The sequence below is a fragment of the Rhinatrema bivittatum genome, chromosome 11 (assembly GCF_901001135.1).
Source record: "Rhinatrema bivittatum chromosome 11, aRhiBiv1.1, whole genome shotgun sequence".
NCBI classification, from domain to species: domain Eukaryota; kingdom Metazoa; phylum Chordata; class Amphibia; order Gymnophiona; family Rhinatrematidae; genus Rhinatrema; species Rhinatrema bivittatum.
The window spans coordinates 45,167,023-45,180,232 of NC_042625.1; the positions used below are offsets into that span (position 1 = coordinate 45,167,023).

The 13,210-nt window shown below is 42.8% G+C and overlaps 1 protein-coding gene across 1 annotated transcript in view; it reads left to right on the forward strand.

Moving 5' to 3' along the window:
- Nucleotides 1-9,088: 9,088 nt before the first annotated feature.
- The window catches only part of FBRSL1 (fibrosin like 1), a 694,486-nt gene continuing 690,364 nt past the window's right edge, over nt 9,089-13,210 (forward strand). Inside the window, exon 1 of the mRNA XM_029619457.1 lies at nt 9,089-9,208. The gene's annotated coding sequence lies outside the window, so the exon portion shown is untranslated. The remainder of the gene's footprint in view (nt 9,209-13,210) is intronic.

Sequence of the window (13,210 nt, forward strand, 5' to 3'; positions counted from 1 at the left end):
TGGGAGGGAGGTTCTGGAAGCCAAATTTAGGCTCTTAGGTAGAAAGATTAAATCCAGAACCTCCAGGGTAGCATTCTCTGAAATGCTCCCTGTTCCACGCGCAGGTCAGCAGAGGCAGGCAGAGCTCCGGAGTCTCAATGCGTGGATGAGACGATGGTGCAAGGAAGAGGGATTCAGTTTTGTTAGGAACTGGGGAACCTTTTGGGGAAGGGGGAGTCTCTTCCGAAGGGATGGGCTCCACCTTAACCAGGGTGGAACCAGACTGCTGGCGCTAACCTTTAAAAAGAAGATAGAGCAGCTTTTAAACTAGAACAAAGGGGAAAGCTGACAGTCGCTCAGCAGCGCATGGTTCGGAGAGATGTATCTTTAAAGGATACTAATGATGCATTAGAATTAGGGCATCCCGACAGTGAGGTTCCAATAATTAGAAAAGTGCCTGTAACTAAAAACTCACCTGAGCTAAAAAATTCTAACTTATCCCTATCAATTAAAAAGCAGAATAAAAATACAAACAAAAAACAAACTTTGAAATGTTTGTATGCTAATGCCAGAAGTCTAAGAAGTAAGATGGGAGAATTAGAATGTATAGCAGTAAATGATGACATAGACTTAATTGGCATCTCAGAGACATGGTGGAAAGAGGATAACCAATGGGACAGTGCTATACCGGGGTACAAATTATATCGCAATGACAGAGAGGAGCAGTCGGGAGGAGGTGTGGCGCTTTATGTCCGGGATGGCATAGAGTCCAACAGGATAAACATCCTGCATGAGACTAAATACAAAATTGAATCTTTATGGGTAGAAATCCCTTGTGTATCAGGGAAGACTACAGTGATAGGGGTATACTACCGTCCACCTGGTCAAGATGGTGAGATGGACAGTGAAATGCTAAGAGAAATTAGGGAAGCTAACCAAATTGGTAGTGCAGTAATAATGGGAGACTTCAATTACCCCAATATAGACTGGGTAAATGTATCATCGGGTCACGCTAGAGAGAGAACGTTCCTGGATGGAATAAATGATAGCTTTATGGAGCAATTGGTTCAGGAACCGACGAGAGAGGGAGCAATTTTAGATCTAATTCTCAGTGGAGCACAGGACTTGGTGAGAGAGGTAACGGTGGTGGGGCCGCTTGGCAATAGTGATCATAATATGATCAAATTTGGTTTAATGACTGGAAAAGGAACAGTGTGCAAATCCAAGGCTCTCGTGCTAAACTTTCAAAAGGGAAACTTTGATAAAATGAGAAAAATTGTTAGAAAAAAACTGAAAGGAGCAGCTACAAAAGTAAAAAATGTCCAAGAGGCGTGGTCATTGTTAAAAAATACCATTCTAGAAGCACAGTCCAGATGTATTCCACACATTAAGAAAGGTGGAAAGAAGGCAAAACGATTACCGGCATGGTTAAAAGGGGAGGTGAAAGAAGCTATTTTAGCCAAAAGATCTTTTTTTTTTATTTATTTATTTGTATTTTTCTATACCGGCATTCACGGAGTTCGTATCATGTCGGTTTACATAAAACAAGGGGTGAGAAATACATTATAACGTAAATAACTAATAACATAAGAGTATACATTAAAAGGTAAAACAAGTGCATGGAAGAAAAAAAGTTACAATAAAACGGGGTCATTCTAACTGGGATTAGAGTTAGAGGAAAGATAAACAGTTTAACGAGAAGTAAAACATTGTAATGATTGGTAGATAGAGACTTCATTCAAAAATTGGAAGAAGGATCCAACAGAAGAAAATAGGATAAAGCATAAACATTGGCAAGTTAAATGTAAGACATTGATAAGACAGGCTAAGAGAGAATTTGAAAAGAAGTTGGCTGTAGAGGCAAAAACTCACAGTAAAAACTTTTTTAAATATATCCGAAGCAGAAAGCCTGTGAGGGAGTCAGTTGGACCGTTAGATGATCGAGGGGTTAAAGGGGCACTTAGAGAAGATAAGGCCATCGCGGAAAGATTAAATGATTTCTTTGCTTCGGTGTTTACTGAAGAGGATGTTGGGGAGGTACCCGTAATGGAGAAGGTTTTCATGGGTAATGATTCAGATGGACTGAATCAAATCACGGTGAACCTAGAAGATGTGCTAGGCCTGATTGACAAACAGAAGAGTAGTAAATCACCTGGACCGGATGGTATACACCCCAGAGTTCTGAAGGAACTAAAAAATGAAATTTCAGACCTATTAGTAAAAATTTGTAACTTATCATTAAAATCATCCATTGTACCTGAAGACTGGAGGATAGCAAATGTAACCCCAATATTTAAAAAGGGCTCCAGGGGCGATCCGGGAAACTACAGACCGGTTAGCCTGACTTCAGTGCCAGGAAAAATAGTGGAAAGTGTTCTAAACATCAAAATCACAGAACATATAGAAAGACATGGTTTAATGGAACAAAGTCAGCATGGCTTTACCCAGGGCAAGTCTTGCCTCACAAATCTGCTTCACTTTTTTGAAGGAGTTAATAAACATGTGGATAAAGGTGAACCGGTAGATATAGTATACTTGGATTTTCAGAAGGCGTTTGACAGAGTTCCTCATGAGAGGCTTCTAGGAAAAGTAAAAAGTCATGGGATAGGTGGCGATGTCCTTTCGTGGATTGCAAACTGGCTAAAAGACAGGAAACAGAGAGTAGGATTAAATGGGCAATTTTCTCAGTGGAAGGGAGTGGACAGTGGAGTGCCTCAGGGATCTGTATTGGGACCCTTACTGTTCAATATATTTATAAATGATCTGGAAAGAAATACGACGAGTGAGATAATCAAATTTGCAGATGACACAAAATTGTTCAGAGTAGTTAAATCACAAGCAGATTGTGATAAATTGCAGGAAGACCTTGTGAGACTGGAAAATTGGGCATCCAAATGGCAGATGAAATTTAATGTGGATAAGTGCAAGGTGATGCATATAGGGAAAAATAACCCATGCTATAATTACACGATGTTGGGTTCCATATTAGGTGCTACAACCCAAGAAAGAGATCTAGGTGTCATAGTGGATAACACATTGAAATCGTCGGTTCAGTGTGCTGCAGCAGTCAAAAAAGCAAACAGAATGTTGGGAATTATTAGAAAAGGAATGATGAATAAAACGGAAAATGTCATAATGCCTCTGTATCGCTCCATGGTGAGACCGCACCTTGAATACTGTGTACAATTCTGGTCGCCACATCTCAAAAAAGATATAATTGCGATGGAGAAGGTACAGAGAAGGGCTACCAAAATGATAAGGGGAATGGAACAACTCCCCTATGAGGAAAGACTAAAGAGGTTAGGACTTTTCAGCTTGGAGAAGAGACGACTGAGGGGGGATATGATAGAGGTGTTTAAAATCATGAGAGGTCTAGAACGGGTAGATGTGAATCGGTTATTTACTCTTTCGGATAGTAGAAAGACTAGGGGACACTCCATGAAGTTAGCATGGGGCACATTTAAAACTAATCGGAGAAAGTTCTTTTTTACTCAACGCACAATTAAACTCTGGAATTTGTTGCCAGAGAATGTGGTTCGTGCAGTAAGTATACCTGTGTTTAAAAAAGGATTGGATAAGTTCTTGGAGGAGAAGTCCATTACCTGCTATTAAGTTCACTTAGAGAATAGCCACTGCCATTAGCAATGGTTACATGGAATAGACTTAGTTTTTGGGTACTTGCCAGGTTCTTATGGCCTGGATTGGCCACTGTTGGAAACAGGATGCTGGGCTTGATGGACCCTTGGTCTGACCCAGTATGGCATTTTCTTATGTTCTTATGTTCTTATGTAGACGGTGCAAGGATCACCAGAAAGGAATTTTTTTTTTTTTTAAACGCCCATTTTTTTTTTCTCTTGCAGAGCCTTAATTTTCCAGCCATAGATGAGATACATGAGGGTAGTGATGTGAAGTGAGGCAAGGGTTGGGGTAGAGGGGAGAAGTGTGTTAAATGTTGCAGGACCGGATATGCCCATTGCCCCTATAAGCTGATCTTTCTCTGAGGAGAAAAGAGCCCTGCTGTCTGAAGTGGATGGTTTTGGGGCGTTATACCCTGTTTTTATTTAACGATAGACACAGAACAGCTGTCACCACTTTGTGCAAACTCTGGCTGTGGTCTGCCATTTCTCTCTGTGCTCCACTTTTCCATTTACTTCCTGCTCTTGGCTGGTTTTTTTTGTTGTTGTTTTTTTTTAGGTCCTTTCCTTGGTCCGCTCTTTGTTTCCCTTTGTCTCTCTTGCCTCTATCCTGCCCTCCAGCTTTAAATTTACCAGTTTGCCACCAGAACCTCTGGTTGCATGATGCCACAAATTTCATTTTTCGGGTCTTCTCTTACAAATAATAATAAAAAAGATTTGTCTGTGTCCCTTCTAATGATTTAACCACAAGTTACTGGTGGCCTAATTAACTCTCAGGCTACAGTTCACAGTGTGGTTAGTGAAAGGGTTACATGTTTCCTGTAGTTCTACAATTGCACTGAACTCCTGCTTTCTCCCTTTTCCCCTAAAAAAAAAATAAAAAAATCCAAAACACAAACCCTCCATTTGTCCTCTTTTTTTTTTTTTTAATACACATTAAGGTTGTTCTTGGGCAGAGATCTGACAACAGATTACCCCCCCCCCCCCCCCCGGCTTGCCATAAGCAGGAACTCTGGGCTCTGCTGTATGGGTCAAAGGCCCATGGTGGACACGTTTGTCCCCCCCCCACCCCGTGTGTCATTACTCGTCACTAGTTTGGACGCAGTTTGTGGTGCAGCTTCGCTTTTTGGGGAGGGCTGTGCAGGAAAGAGATATTATTTGTGTCACTCAGTCAGCTTGGGGACTGTGTCCTTTTAGCCAAAACTGTGTGATCTGTGGGAGGTTGGTCAGCCTGTGATTTCATTCCTCCTGGGAGCTCTTATCTTGATAAGATTGTGGTATGTATGTGTGTGTTGTTTTTTTTAATGTTAATGTGTTCGATAAGATTGCTGTCTGCCGTGGCAGGAGAACATGCATGAAATACAAATCATGAAAAAAAAAATGTTGCTTTTCTAGGCAGCATGTCGGATCTGAAAATATTCTCCAGTTTCTGGGTGGAGGGAGGGCAGAGTTTTAGGAAATGTATTGTTCCTGGAGAGAAAAAAGGTCTTAGCAAGCTGCCCTATGTATTATAGGACCGGCATAAGAATTATTTGGAGAGGATATTGTACGTGAGCTTTTCAGACGCACAGGTCCCAGCTTCAGTAAAAGGTAACCAATAATATGATGATTTTGCACCACTGGAAGAGAGTCATGGCTACTGAAGCGCCCTATGAAATCTGGTACCGCTCGCTGTGGGAACTTAAACTACTGAATGCCCTTTTTGCTTAAAGACAGATTGTAAGTAAGCTCTGTGATGTACCTAGCGTGGCCCTGTGTGCACGTGACAGAGAGAGATTGGTCAGGAGGCTTTCTCAATATTATTCCGCCCGTGTAGTCAGCACTACTATTTTCTGCAGCATTTTAGGTCAGCATAGCATTTTATCTTGATTTGACATTTGTCTAGTTGCGATGGAGAAGGTACAAAGAAGGGCAACCAAAATGATAAGGGGGATGGAACAGCTCCCCTATGATGAAAGGTTGAAGAGGTTAGGGCTGTTCAGCTTGGAGAAGAGACGGCTGAGGGGGGATATGATAGAGGTCTTTAAGATCATGAGAGGTCTTGAACGAGTAGATGTGACTTGGTTATTTACACTTTCGAATAATAGAAGGACTAGGGGGCATTCCATGAAGTTAGCAAGTAGCACATTTAAGACTAATCGGAGAAAATTCTTTTTCACTCAATGCAGAATAAAGCTCTGGAATTTGTTGCCAGAGGATGTGGTTAGTGCAATTAGTGTAGCTGGGTTCAAAAAAGGTTTGGATAAGTTCTTGGAGGAGAAGTTCATTAATGGCTATTAATCAAGTTTACTTAGGGAATAGCCACTGCTATTAATTGCATCAGTAGCATGGGATCTTCTTAGTGTTTGGGTAATTGCCAGGTTCTTGTGGCCTGGTTTGGCCTCTGTTGGAAACAGGATGCTGGGCTTGATGGACCCTTGGTCTGACCCAGCATGGCAATTTCTTATGGTCTTATGTTCTTAAGAAGTGTGGCCAAGCTTACTTGGGTGACCAGCTCCATTGCACATTCACAGGATGCCTGCTGTCCAGTGCTGTGCTTCTGTCAGATCAAACGTGCAAAGGATTATTCACGTGCACTCACAGACTCGCTTACTTTTAGTGTGTTGTGCAGTAAGCATGGTTGGTTAAATCCTCTATAATCCTGTTACATCAAGGCTTTTCCCCTTTTGTTTGACTGTTTTTGCATCGATACAGAGTGCGTTAAACTTTCAAAGCGTGAAAAAGTATCATTTTATTCTGCTCTGGTCTGATGTATCCTGTAAATGCCATTCATTGGGACATGGACTCTGTATGTGGGACAACAGAAAAAAAAATCACCTGTTTCTCGTCTGCTAAATTATGGTAAGAGTAACAAAGAAGAGGATGCTTGGGTGACGCAGGTGGGGGGTTTATATGACAAGCGTACGTGGTTTACGCGTGCACTGATATTAAGAGGAACTAATTATGTTCAGGGTACAGGCTGGCAATAGATCCTCCTATCTATGGTAGTTTCGGCGACCTTTAATTGTTCTGCCGAGTTGAAGCCCGCACTGGGAAGCACGCTTGGCGGCACGGGACACTTTCACCTGTGTAGGGACTCCGAGCTATTTTTTTTTTCTCCCCCAAACATTGTCTGTGAGTGAAGGAGGGTGGGGTTTGAAAGGTCTGTGCTGCCACCTGCATGGTGTTTCCAGGAGACATTTCCACACGTCATGGGAAATGCCCACCTCTCCCCCTCCCCCCCCACCCTTTCCTGGTACATGACCCTTAATTATTTGTCAGGCTAAGCCTAGGCTTCATCCTTCTTTGTGGTTTTGCAGAGCAGAGTAAGAAGCTCCTTATCGAGAGTAAGTGGATGATAAACTGTAGGGATATGACTGAAGTGCACCTCGTTAAAGAATGGTATAATCCGATCTCCTCTATGGCATTATATGGACGCTTGTAGGCAAAAAAACCCGACTGATTTGGGTGAAACGTTTGAGAAGGTATGCGGATGAATGAAGTAACGATCTTGTGCGTATCATTGAAGGGGCTTGGTATGGAGCTGCTCCTGTGTATTGATGGGGGCTGTGCCTTCAACATTGGACAACATTTGCTTGGACTCTAGGGTGTACCGTTTCAGTGGTTTTCCTGTTCCAGGTAAATGCCGCTGAGATTGAAAGGAAAGCAGCTGCACTTACAGCGAGCCCTTGGTGCCTGGCCGCTATGCAGTCGGCTGCTTCCCACTGTTTCACTTTTAGTCCTCTAGGGCATCGGTGAATGAGGCGAAGGGAAAGAAAGGAAGGAAGGGGATTTAGCCTTGACCTGTCTGTGGAAGTGGGCAGTCGTTTTCTGCATGTAGCCTCTTATTTGGGAATAAGGAGTATTGCTGTCATTTTTCATCCATGGTACCCTGGTTTGTGGTGAACACAGTAACAGAAAGGATGACAGACAAAGACTGAATTGCCCATCCAGCCTGCTCCATTGAGATTCTTCCACTTTGTGTAGACGCGCCTACAAATTTCCATATTTAACCCAATGCCAGCTCCCCCCCCCCCCCCTCTCAACACGTTTCCTGTTACTGTCGTCCCTGTCTGTCCCAAGTATGCTCAAAATCTGTTACACGTGCTGGCCTTCACCACCTCCGTTGCTAGGCCATTGCAGGCTTTGTCATCTGCAGCTTTGATTCCTACAAGACCACTTCTTAATCCAACACCCAAGCCTCCCTAACATATCTTATTACCAAGGTGAGTTTACTTGATCTTTTCTTTTGCTACTTGGACTTTTGTTCCCCACCGTGCATGGCCCCGGGGATATGGGTCCCTTTTCCAATGGCCTGTAACTGGGAAGTTGGCTCATTTTGGAACGGGGGGGGCTCGGGAGGCAAGTACCACAGTCTCTCTCTGCTTCTTTGGCCAGAAGAGCATCAGTCCTAATGGTTGCAGGGCGACCCCCGGCTGAAGCCAGGGTCTGAACTCCAGCCCTCAGAGGCGGCGTCCTTGGCTTCAGAAAGTAACGGCATCCTGAAAGCCTAAGCATTCAGATCGGATCGTTCTTATCCAGAACGCTGTGGATTTATTTTTCCCTTGCATGCGTCTGTAAAAGAGAGCACACCTTTCAGCTGGTGTTATGCTGGCTACTGGAGAGAGACTGTAGGCTCTTGGTGGTTTTCTAGATTACATGCACACTTGTAAGAGTAATTCATGTTGGCCAACGGGCCGGCTTTCTAAGCCCTAGGATAAATAACCATCCTTCTGATACTAAGCCTTCTGTCTGAAGTTTCTTTCTGTCTCTAAGTCAAACAAAGCCTACCGCCTGGGTCCAGGTAATACCTTTTATTGGACTTAGTGTATAGAATTTGTAAACTGGCTTTCAGTCTGTAGAAATTTCTGCTGTCAGTGGAATAAAGCAGCATTTCTCTTTATGAAAGGCAGTTTATCAGATGTGCATGTTAGCTTGATAAAAGAGATAATTTGAATCTTGGCTGTGCTTGTTGTGCAAATGGATGCCTTACCAATTTATCGTTACCTTATGATGCAGTTATTGATCAGTTCCATTCCTGCTCGTCAGACTCATCCAGTCCAACTCCCCCTCCCCCCTTGCAGACTGGAACTTGCAGTGGTGATATTCCTAAGAGAAGCCCCTGTGCAAGGAGAAGACAACCAGGATTGGATTAAGCTGACTAAAAGTTATTAGGACATAGCTTATGATAGTTTGAGATGCATAAAATATCTCACTGTAGAAAGGATGCTACATTACTGTAAACATCTGTGCTGTCTCTCTGGCCATCTCTTTTCACACCTTGCCACTAAGAACCGGCCATCCTCTTCCGATATTGTCCTTGAATACACAGGTTGTGCGTTTACTTTTTATCACAAGACTGTGGCACTGAGTCTGACAGCACTAGTGTTTTCTGTTTTCAGAGACGGCAGTGCAGAATCGGTGGAATACAAGCATTTTCTTCTCCGCATGTGAAGGGGTGGATCACAGGTGAGGTTTGCACCAGCCTACCCCCTCCAGTTCCGGCTCCGAAGGGGACAGCCCCCTAGCTCAGGGACCCAGCTGCAGTCTGGAATCCCGGCGGTTTCTGCAAAGAGGAAATTCCTAGAAGAAGAAAACTGTGTATAAAGGCTACAGTAAGCATTCCCTTTGATTTTACTGTGACTGCCAAGAATTCCCCTCCTGTCTCAGTAGCTGAAATGAATTAAGAATGACTGTGATTTAAGAGCGTAATGAGTGGGCTGATTGCATGGCCCTCCCCAACCATTCCTTTTGTTCCCAGTCTCCTCAAAAGCAGGCAAAATATTTGTCCTGTGACTCCCAAAGCCTTGCCTCTTAAACGTGCTTTGGAGGGTTAAAACTTGTTAATCATGTCTAGAGTGTGTCTGCACTCTTGTTAGAGGGGGGTGCCCCTTAAATAATGCGGTTTCAGGACATGTTTGGAGGCAGCCACAAAAAAGGACCCATGGGGCTGTAGCATGGATGGGGCTGTTTCCCTTTCCAGCCGGATTTCATTCTGCTAAACTAGTTTAGATTTCAGGAAAAGCAATGGCAGATATACTAAATTGGGATTTTGAAAACAAACCCGATATTTTTTTAAACAGGTGCATGGATAACACTGAGCTGTGGGGGGACACGTTTGTCATTCCTACATCCCCCTTCTGATGCGCACTTCTGGCTCCATCTCTGAGTGAAAGGATTACACTGAAAGCAAGTGGATCTGGGAAAGGTGGAGTTCTGTGTTTGACAGAAATGTTGCCCTCCAACTTTGGAAATCTATGAAGCAGGGTTGGTATGCAGAAGAATTTTAAGGGAGATGAAAAAAGGAAGTACAATTGCTAGAGAGGAGATGGAGGAAAAATGGTTCACTTGTTGTTAGAAGTAAATGGAGGAAATTGGCAAATCAATATCACCGTGCTGTGTTAAAAGAGAAAAGAAAAGGTTATGCCGATAAGATCGGCAAGTTTTAATGTAAAATGGCTTTTCCAAGTGGTAAATAATTTATTGGGAGAAAAGGTGATGCATTCTTTTGATTCTAATTTAAGCCCCAATGATGATACATTTGCACTGTTTTTTTCATTCCAAAATCTTGAAAACGAGAATTGAATCACTGAGGGATGATGCTGGGAGTTTGAGTAGTGGTAGGTAGGATGATGAACAGTTTATTGAGCAGGACTGTCAAGTTATGGTTGCCTCTGAGCTCTCATGTTTAATAGAGCTCAAGCAAAGTATAACATAGAAACATAGAAACATAGAAATGACGGCAGAAGAAGACCAAATGGCCCATCCAGTCTGCCCAGCAAGCTTCACACATATTTTCTCTCATACTTATCTATACTTATATAAGTAGTATAAAGGCTACTTTTTCTATTCTGGACCCTTGTCCAGTGTATTTGATGACGTCTTTGACGGATGTTGGTTGTGAATATCTGAGACAGATGATTAATGATTTGTTAGATAAGGGTAGGGTACTAAATCTGTAATTACACCTATTTTAAAGAATTAGATGGGATAGAATGTAGTTATCAGCCCATTGCATCAATTCCTTTTGTAGCAAAAATGATAGAGAAAGTTGTGACCAATCCAGTTGTATCCTATTTGGAGGAAAATAATCTGCTGGATAGTTGTCAAAGTGGTTTTCGCAAACAGTATAGCATGGAGACCATTTTGGTCTTCAAGGAATGGTGTCATAGTGGCTGGCATCATTTTTTAATGGTAGATCCTATCAGGCGTAAATGAAAGGAAAATTTACAAATATGCAAAAACTTGATTGTGGAGTTCAGCAAGAATCTCCAGTTTTTGCTGGTGTTTAACTTTTTTTTGTAGCCTTTGGGATAGTTGATTTGCTTATTAGATATAGTTGGTTATCTATATGCAGACATTATTGATTTGGCGTAACTGAGAAGATCAGAGATTTGGGGGTATACTTCGATGGGAAATTTAATGGAGAGGTCCACGTTTCCAGGGTGATACAACAAGTATTTGGAAAGTTAAGAGTGGTTAGAAAATTAAAACCTTTCTTAGATACAGTTAGCTTTAAGACTATGATACTTTGGTTTGTAGAGTCCCACTTGGATTATTGTAATGGTGGATGACTGGGGTCCCTAAAAGGATACTTCAGAGCAGATCTGCCCAAACCTGTCCTGGGGACCCTCAGCCAATCGAGTTTTTGTGCTTTCCACGGTGAATATGTATAAGCAAATTTATCTTGCATATTCATTGTACATATTAGGAAGGTGCACTTGTTTCATTCATTTTGTTATTCATGCACATAAATCATGGACTTGATAGTATGCGTGTACTTCCAATAACTTGAGTTGTGTGCATTCTGTCCATTTTTACGTGTGTACTATAAAGTCCGTGAGTTATACGCTAACTCAGAAACAAATGCACGTTCTTACCGGATATCCTGAAAACCCGACTGACTGTGGGGTCCTCAGAGCAGTTTTGAGAATCCCTATTTCAGGGACTGCAACTGACACAGAATGCGATTGCAAGAACAGTTTTGGGCTGTTCTAGGAGGAACCTAGTTTTGAGGATGCACTAGCTACCTATAGAAGCGAGGGTTGGATTTAAAATTCTAATTTTGGCCTTTAAAGGGAAATGGGTTGGAATACCTCAAAGTAGTTATTAAGATCTAGCCAGGGAGCATTACTTAAGGTCTCATCAATTAAAGACATCAGAGAGGCTCAAATGTTCTCTGTGGTGGTGCCACTTTATTGGAATCAACTACCAGTGAAGTTGAAGTTAGAGCAAGATTTACGTTTCCCTAAACAGCTGAAAACATGGCTTTTCCCTGGCTAGTGGGATATTTGGAGGTTCTGTGCTACAGAAATGGATGCAGTATTGCATTTTTATGATTTGTGTTGTTTTAATATGATGTAATGTTTTTATGTATTGCACACCACTTTGACTGACCTTTGGCCAGAAGGTGGCTTATACATTTTTTATAAATACATAAAAATAAACTTTGCAATTAAATAATTTTTGCAGTGACGTTCTCACTGACCGGCTATCACACTGCAGCTGTTCCTTTCCCCCAGCACAAAGTAAGCAGAAGCGGCGGCAGCAGCCAAGCCTCTGCCTGTAGCTTGGAATGTCTGAACCAAGCTCCAGATGTTAAGCAGTGGCAATAGGTGCTGGGTCCAGTGGAGAGCAAACAGAATAGTGAAAGAACAAACAGGCCTGCCAAGACAGCAGAGATTTGCAGCGAGTGATGGCCCTGTGCTGTTAAGTTGCAGGTGCACACCGGGGGGTCACAGCAAGCAGGAAGTGAATGCCTGCCTTTATTGTGGGGAAAATAGCAGAACTAAACGTGAAGTATAAAGGCAGAAAGAGAGAGAGAGAGAGGCCTCGGGGACGTGTAGGATTAACTGTTTGGGGTTTTTGCAGGGTACAGGATTTGGGTTTGCCATCAATTCTGTATCATAAGGGACAACCTGGTTTTACCCCATTGAATGCAGGGAGGTGTAGTTCCTGCTTTTCTTAAGGAGATCAAGTAGTGGATGCCCTGAGAGAGAACCAGGAAAGGATTAACTTGTTTCCTGTTACCAGCTGATTCCATGTTTGGACAGGATGACGTTGTTTTATGCAGTGGGATAAAACCGGGCTTGACTCTCCAGGTGATACAGAGCCAGTTGGTAACCCCACTTGGGTGGCCTGTGGCGTTTTTACCTTTGGGCTCTGGGCTGCTAGGTCTGCATACCTGTTGTCGGCTGTAATGTTTCTGGATCTCCTCCTACTTGACCATTCATCACGTTTCACTCAGACTGCTGATACACGCAGAAGTGACCCGGGTCTTTGTCTTGCTGCTCATTTCATCAGATTCGGCATGGCTGGTGACGCTTTTTGAAACTGGAAAACTAAAAAAAATTGCAAAGCAAGCCCTGAAGTCCTTTTTAGGGAACAGCAGGAGGTTTCAAAGCTTCACGGGGACCTTTGTGTGGTCTCCAGAGCTCATTCACTACAGCAGTGTTTTAGTTGGTCTGATAAAAAGTGTGCACAGCCTCCTAAGGCACCGGTTTTCCTTCAGGAGCAATACAGTTAGGAGAGCGCCTCACTGTGCCACTGCTGCAAACAGGAGACACCCAAGAGAAAGAAAAAAAAAGAGACTGGACAGTGTGTCCCCAGCCTTCTGT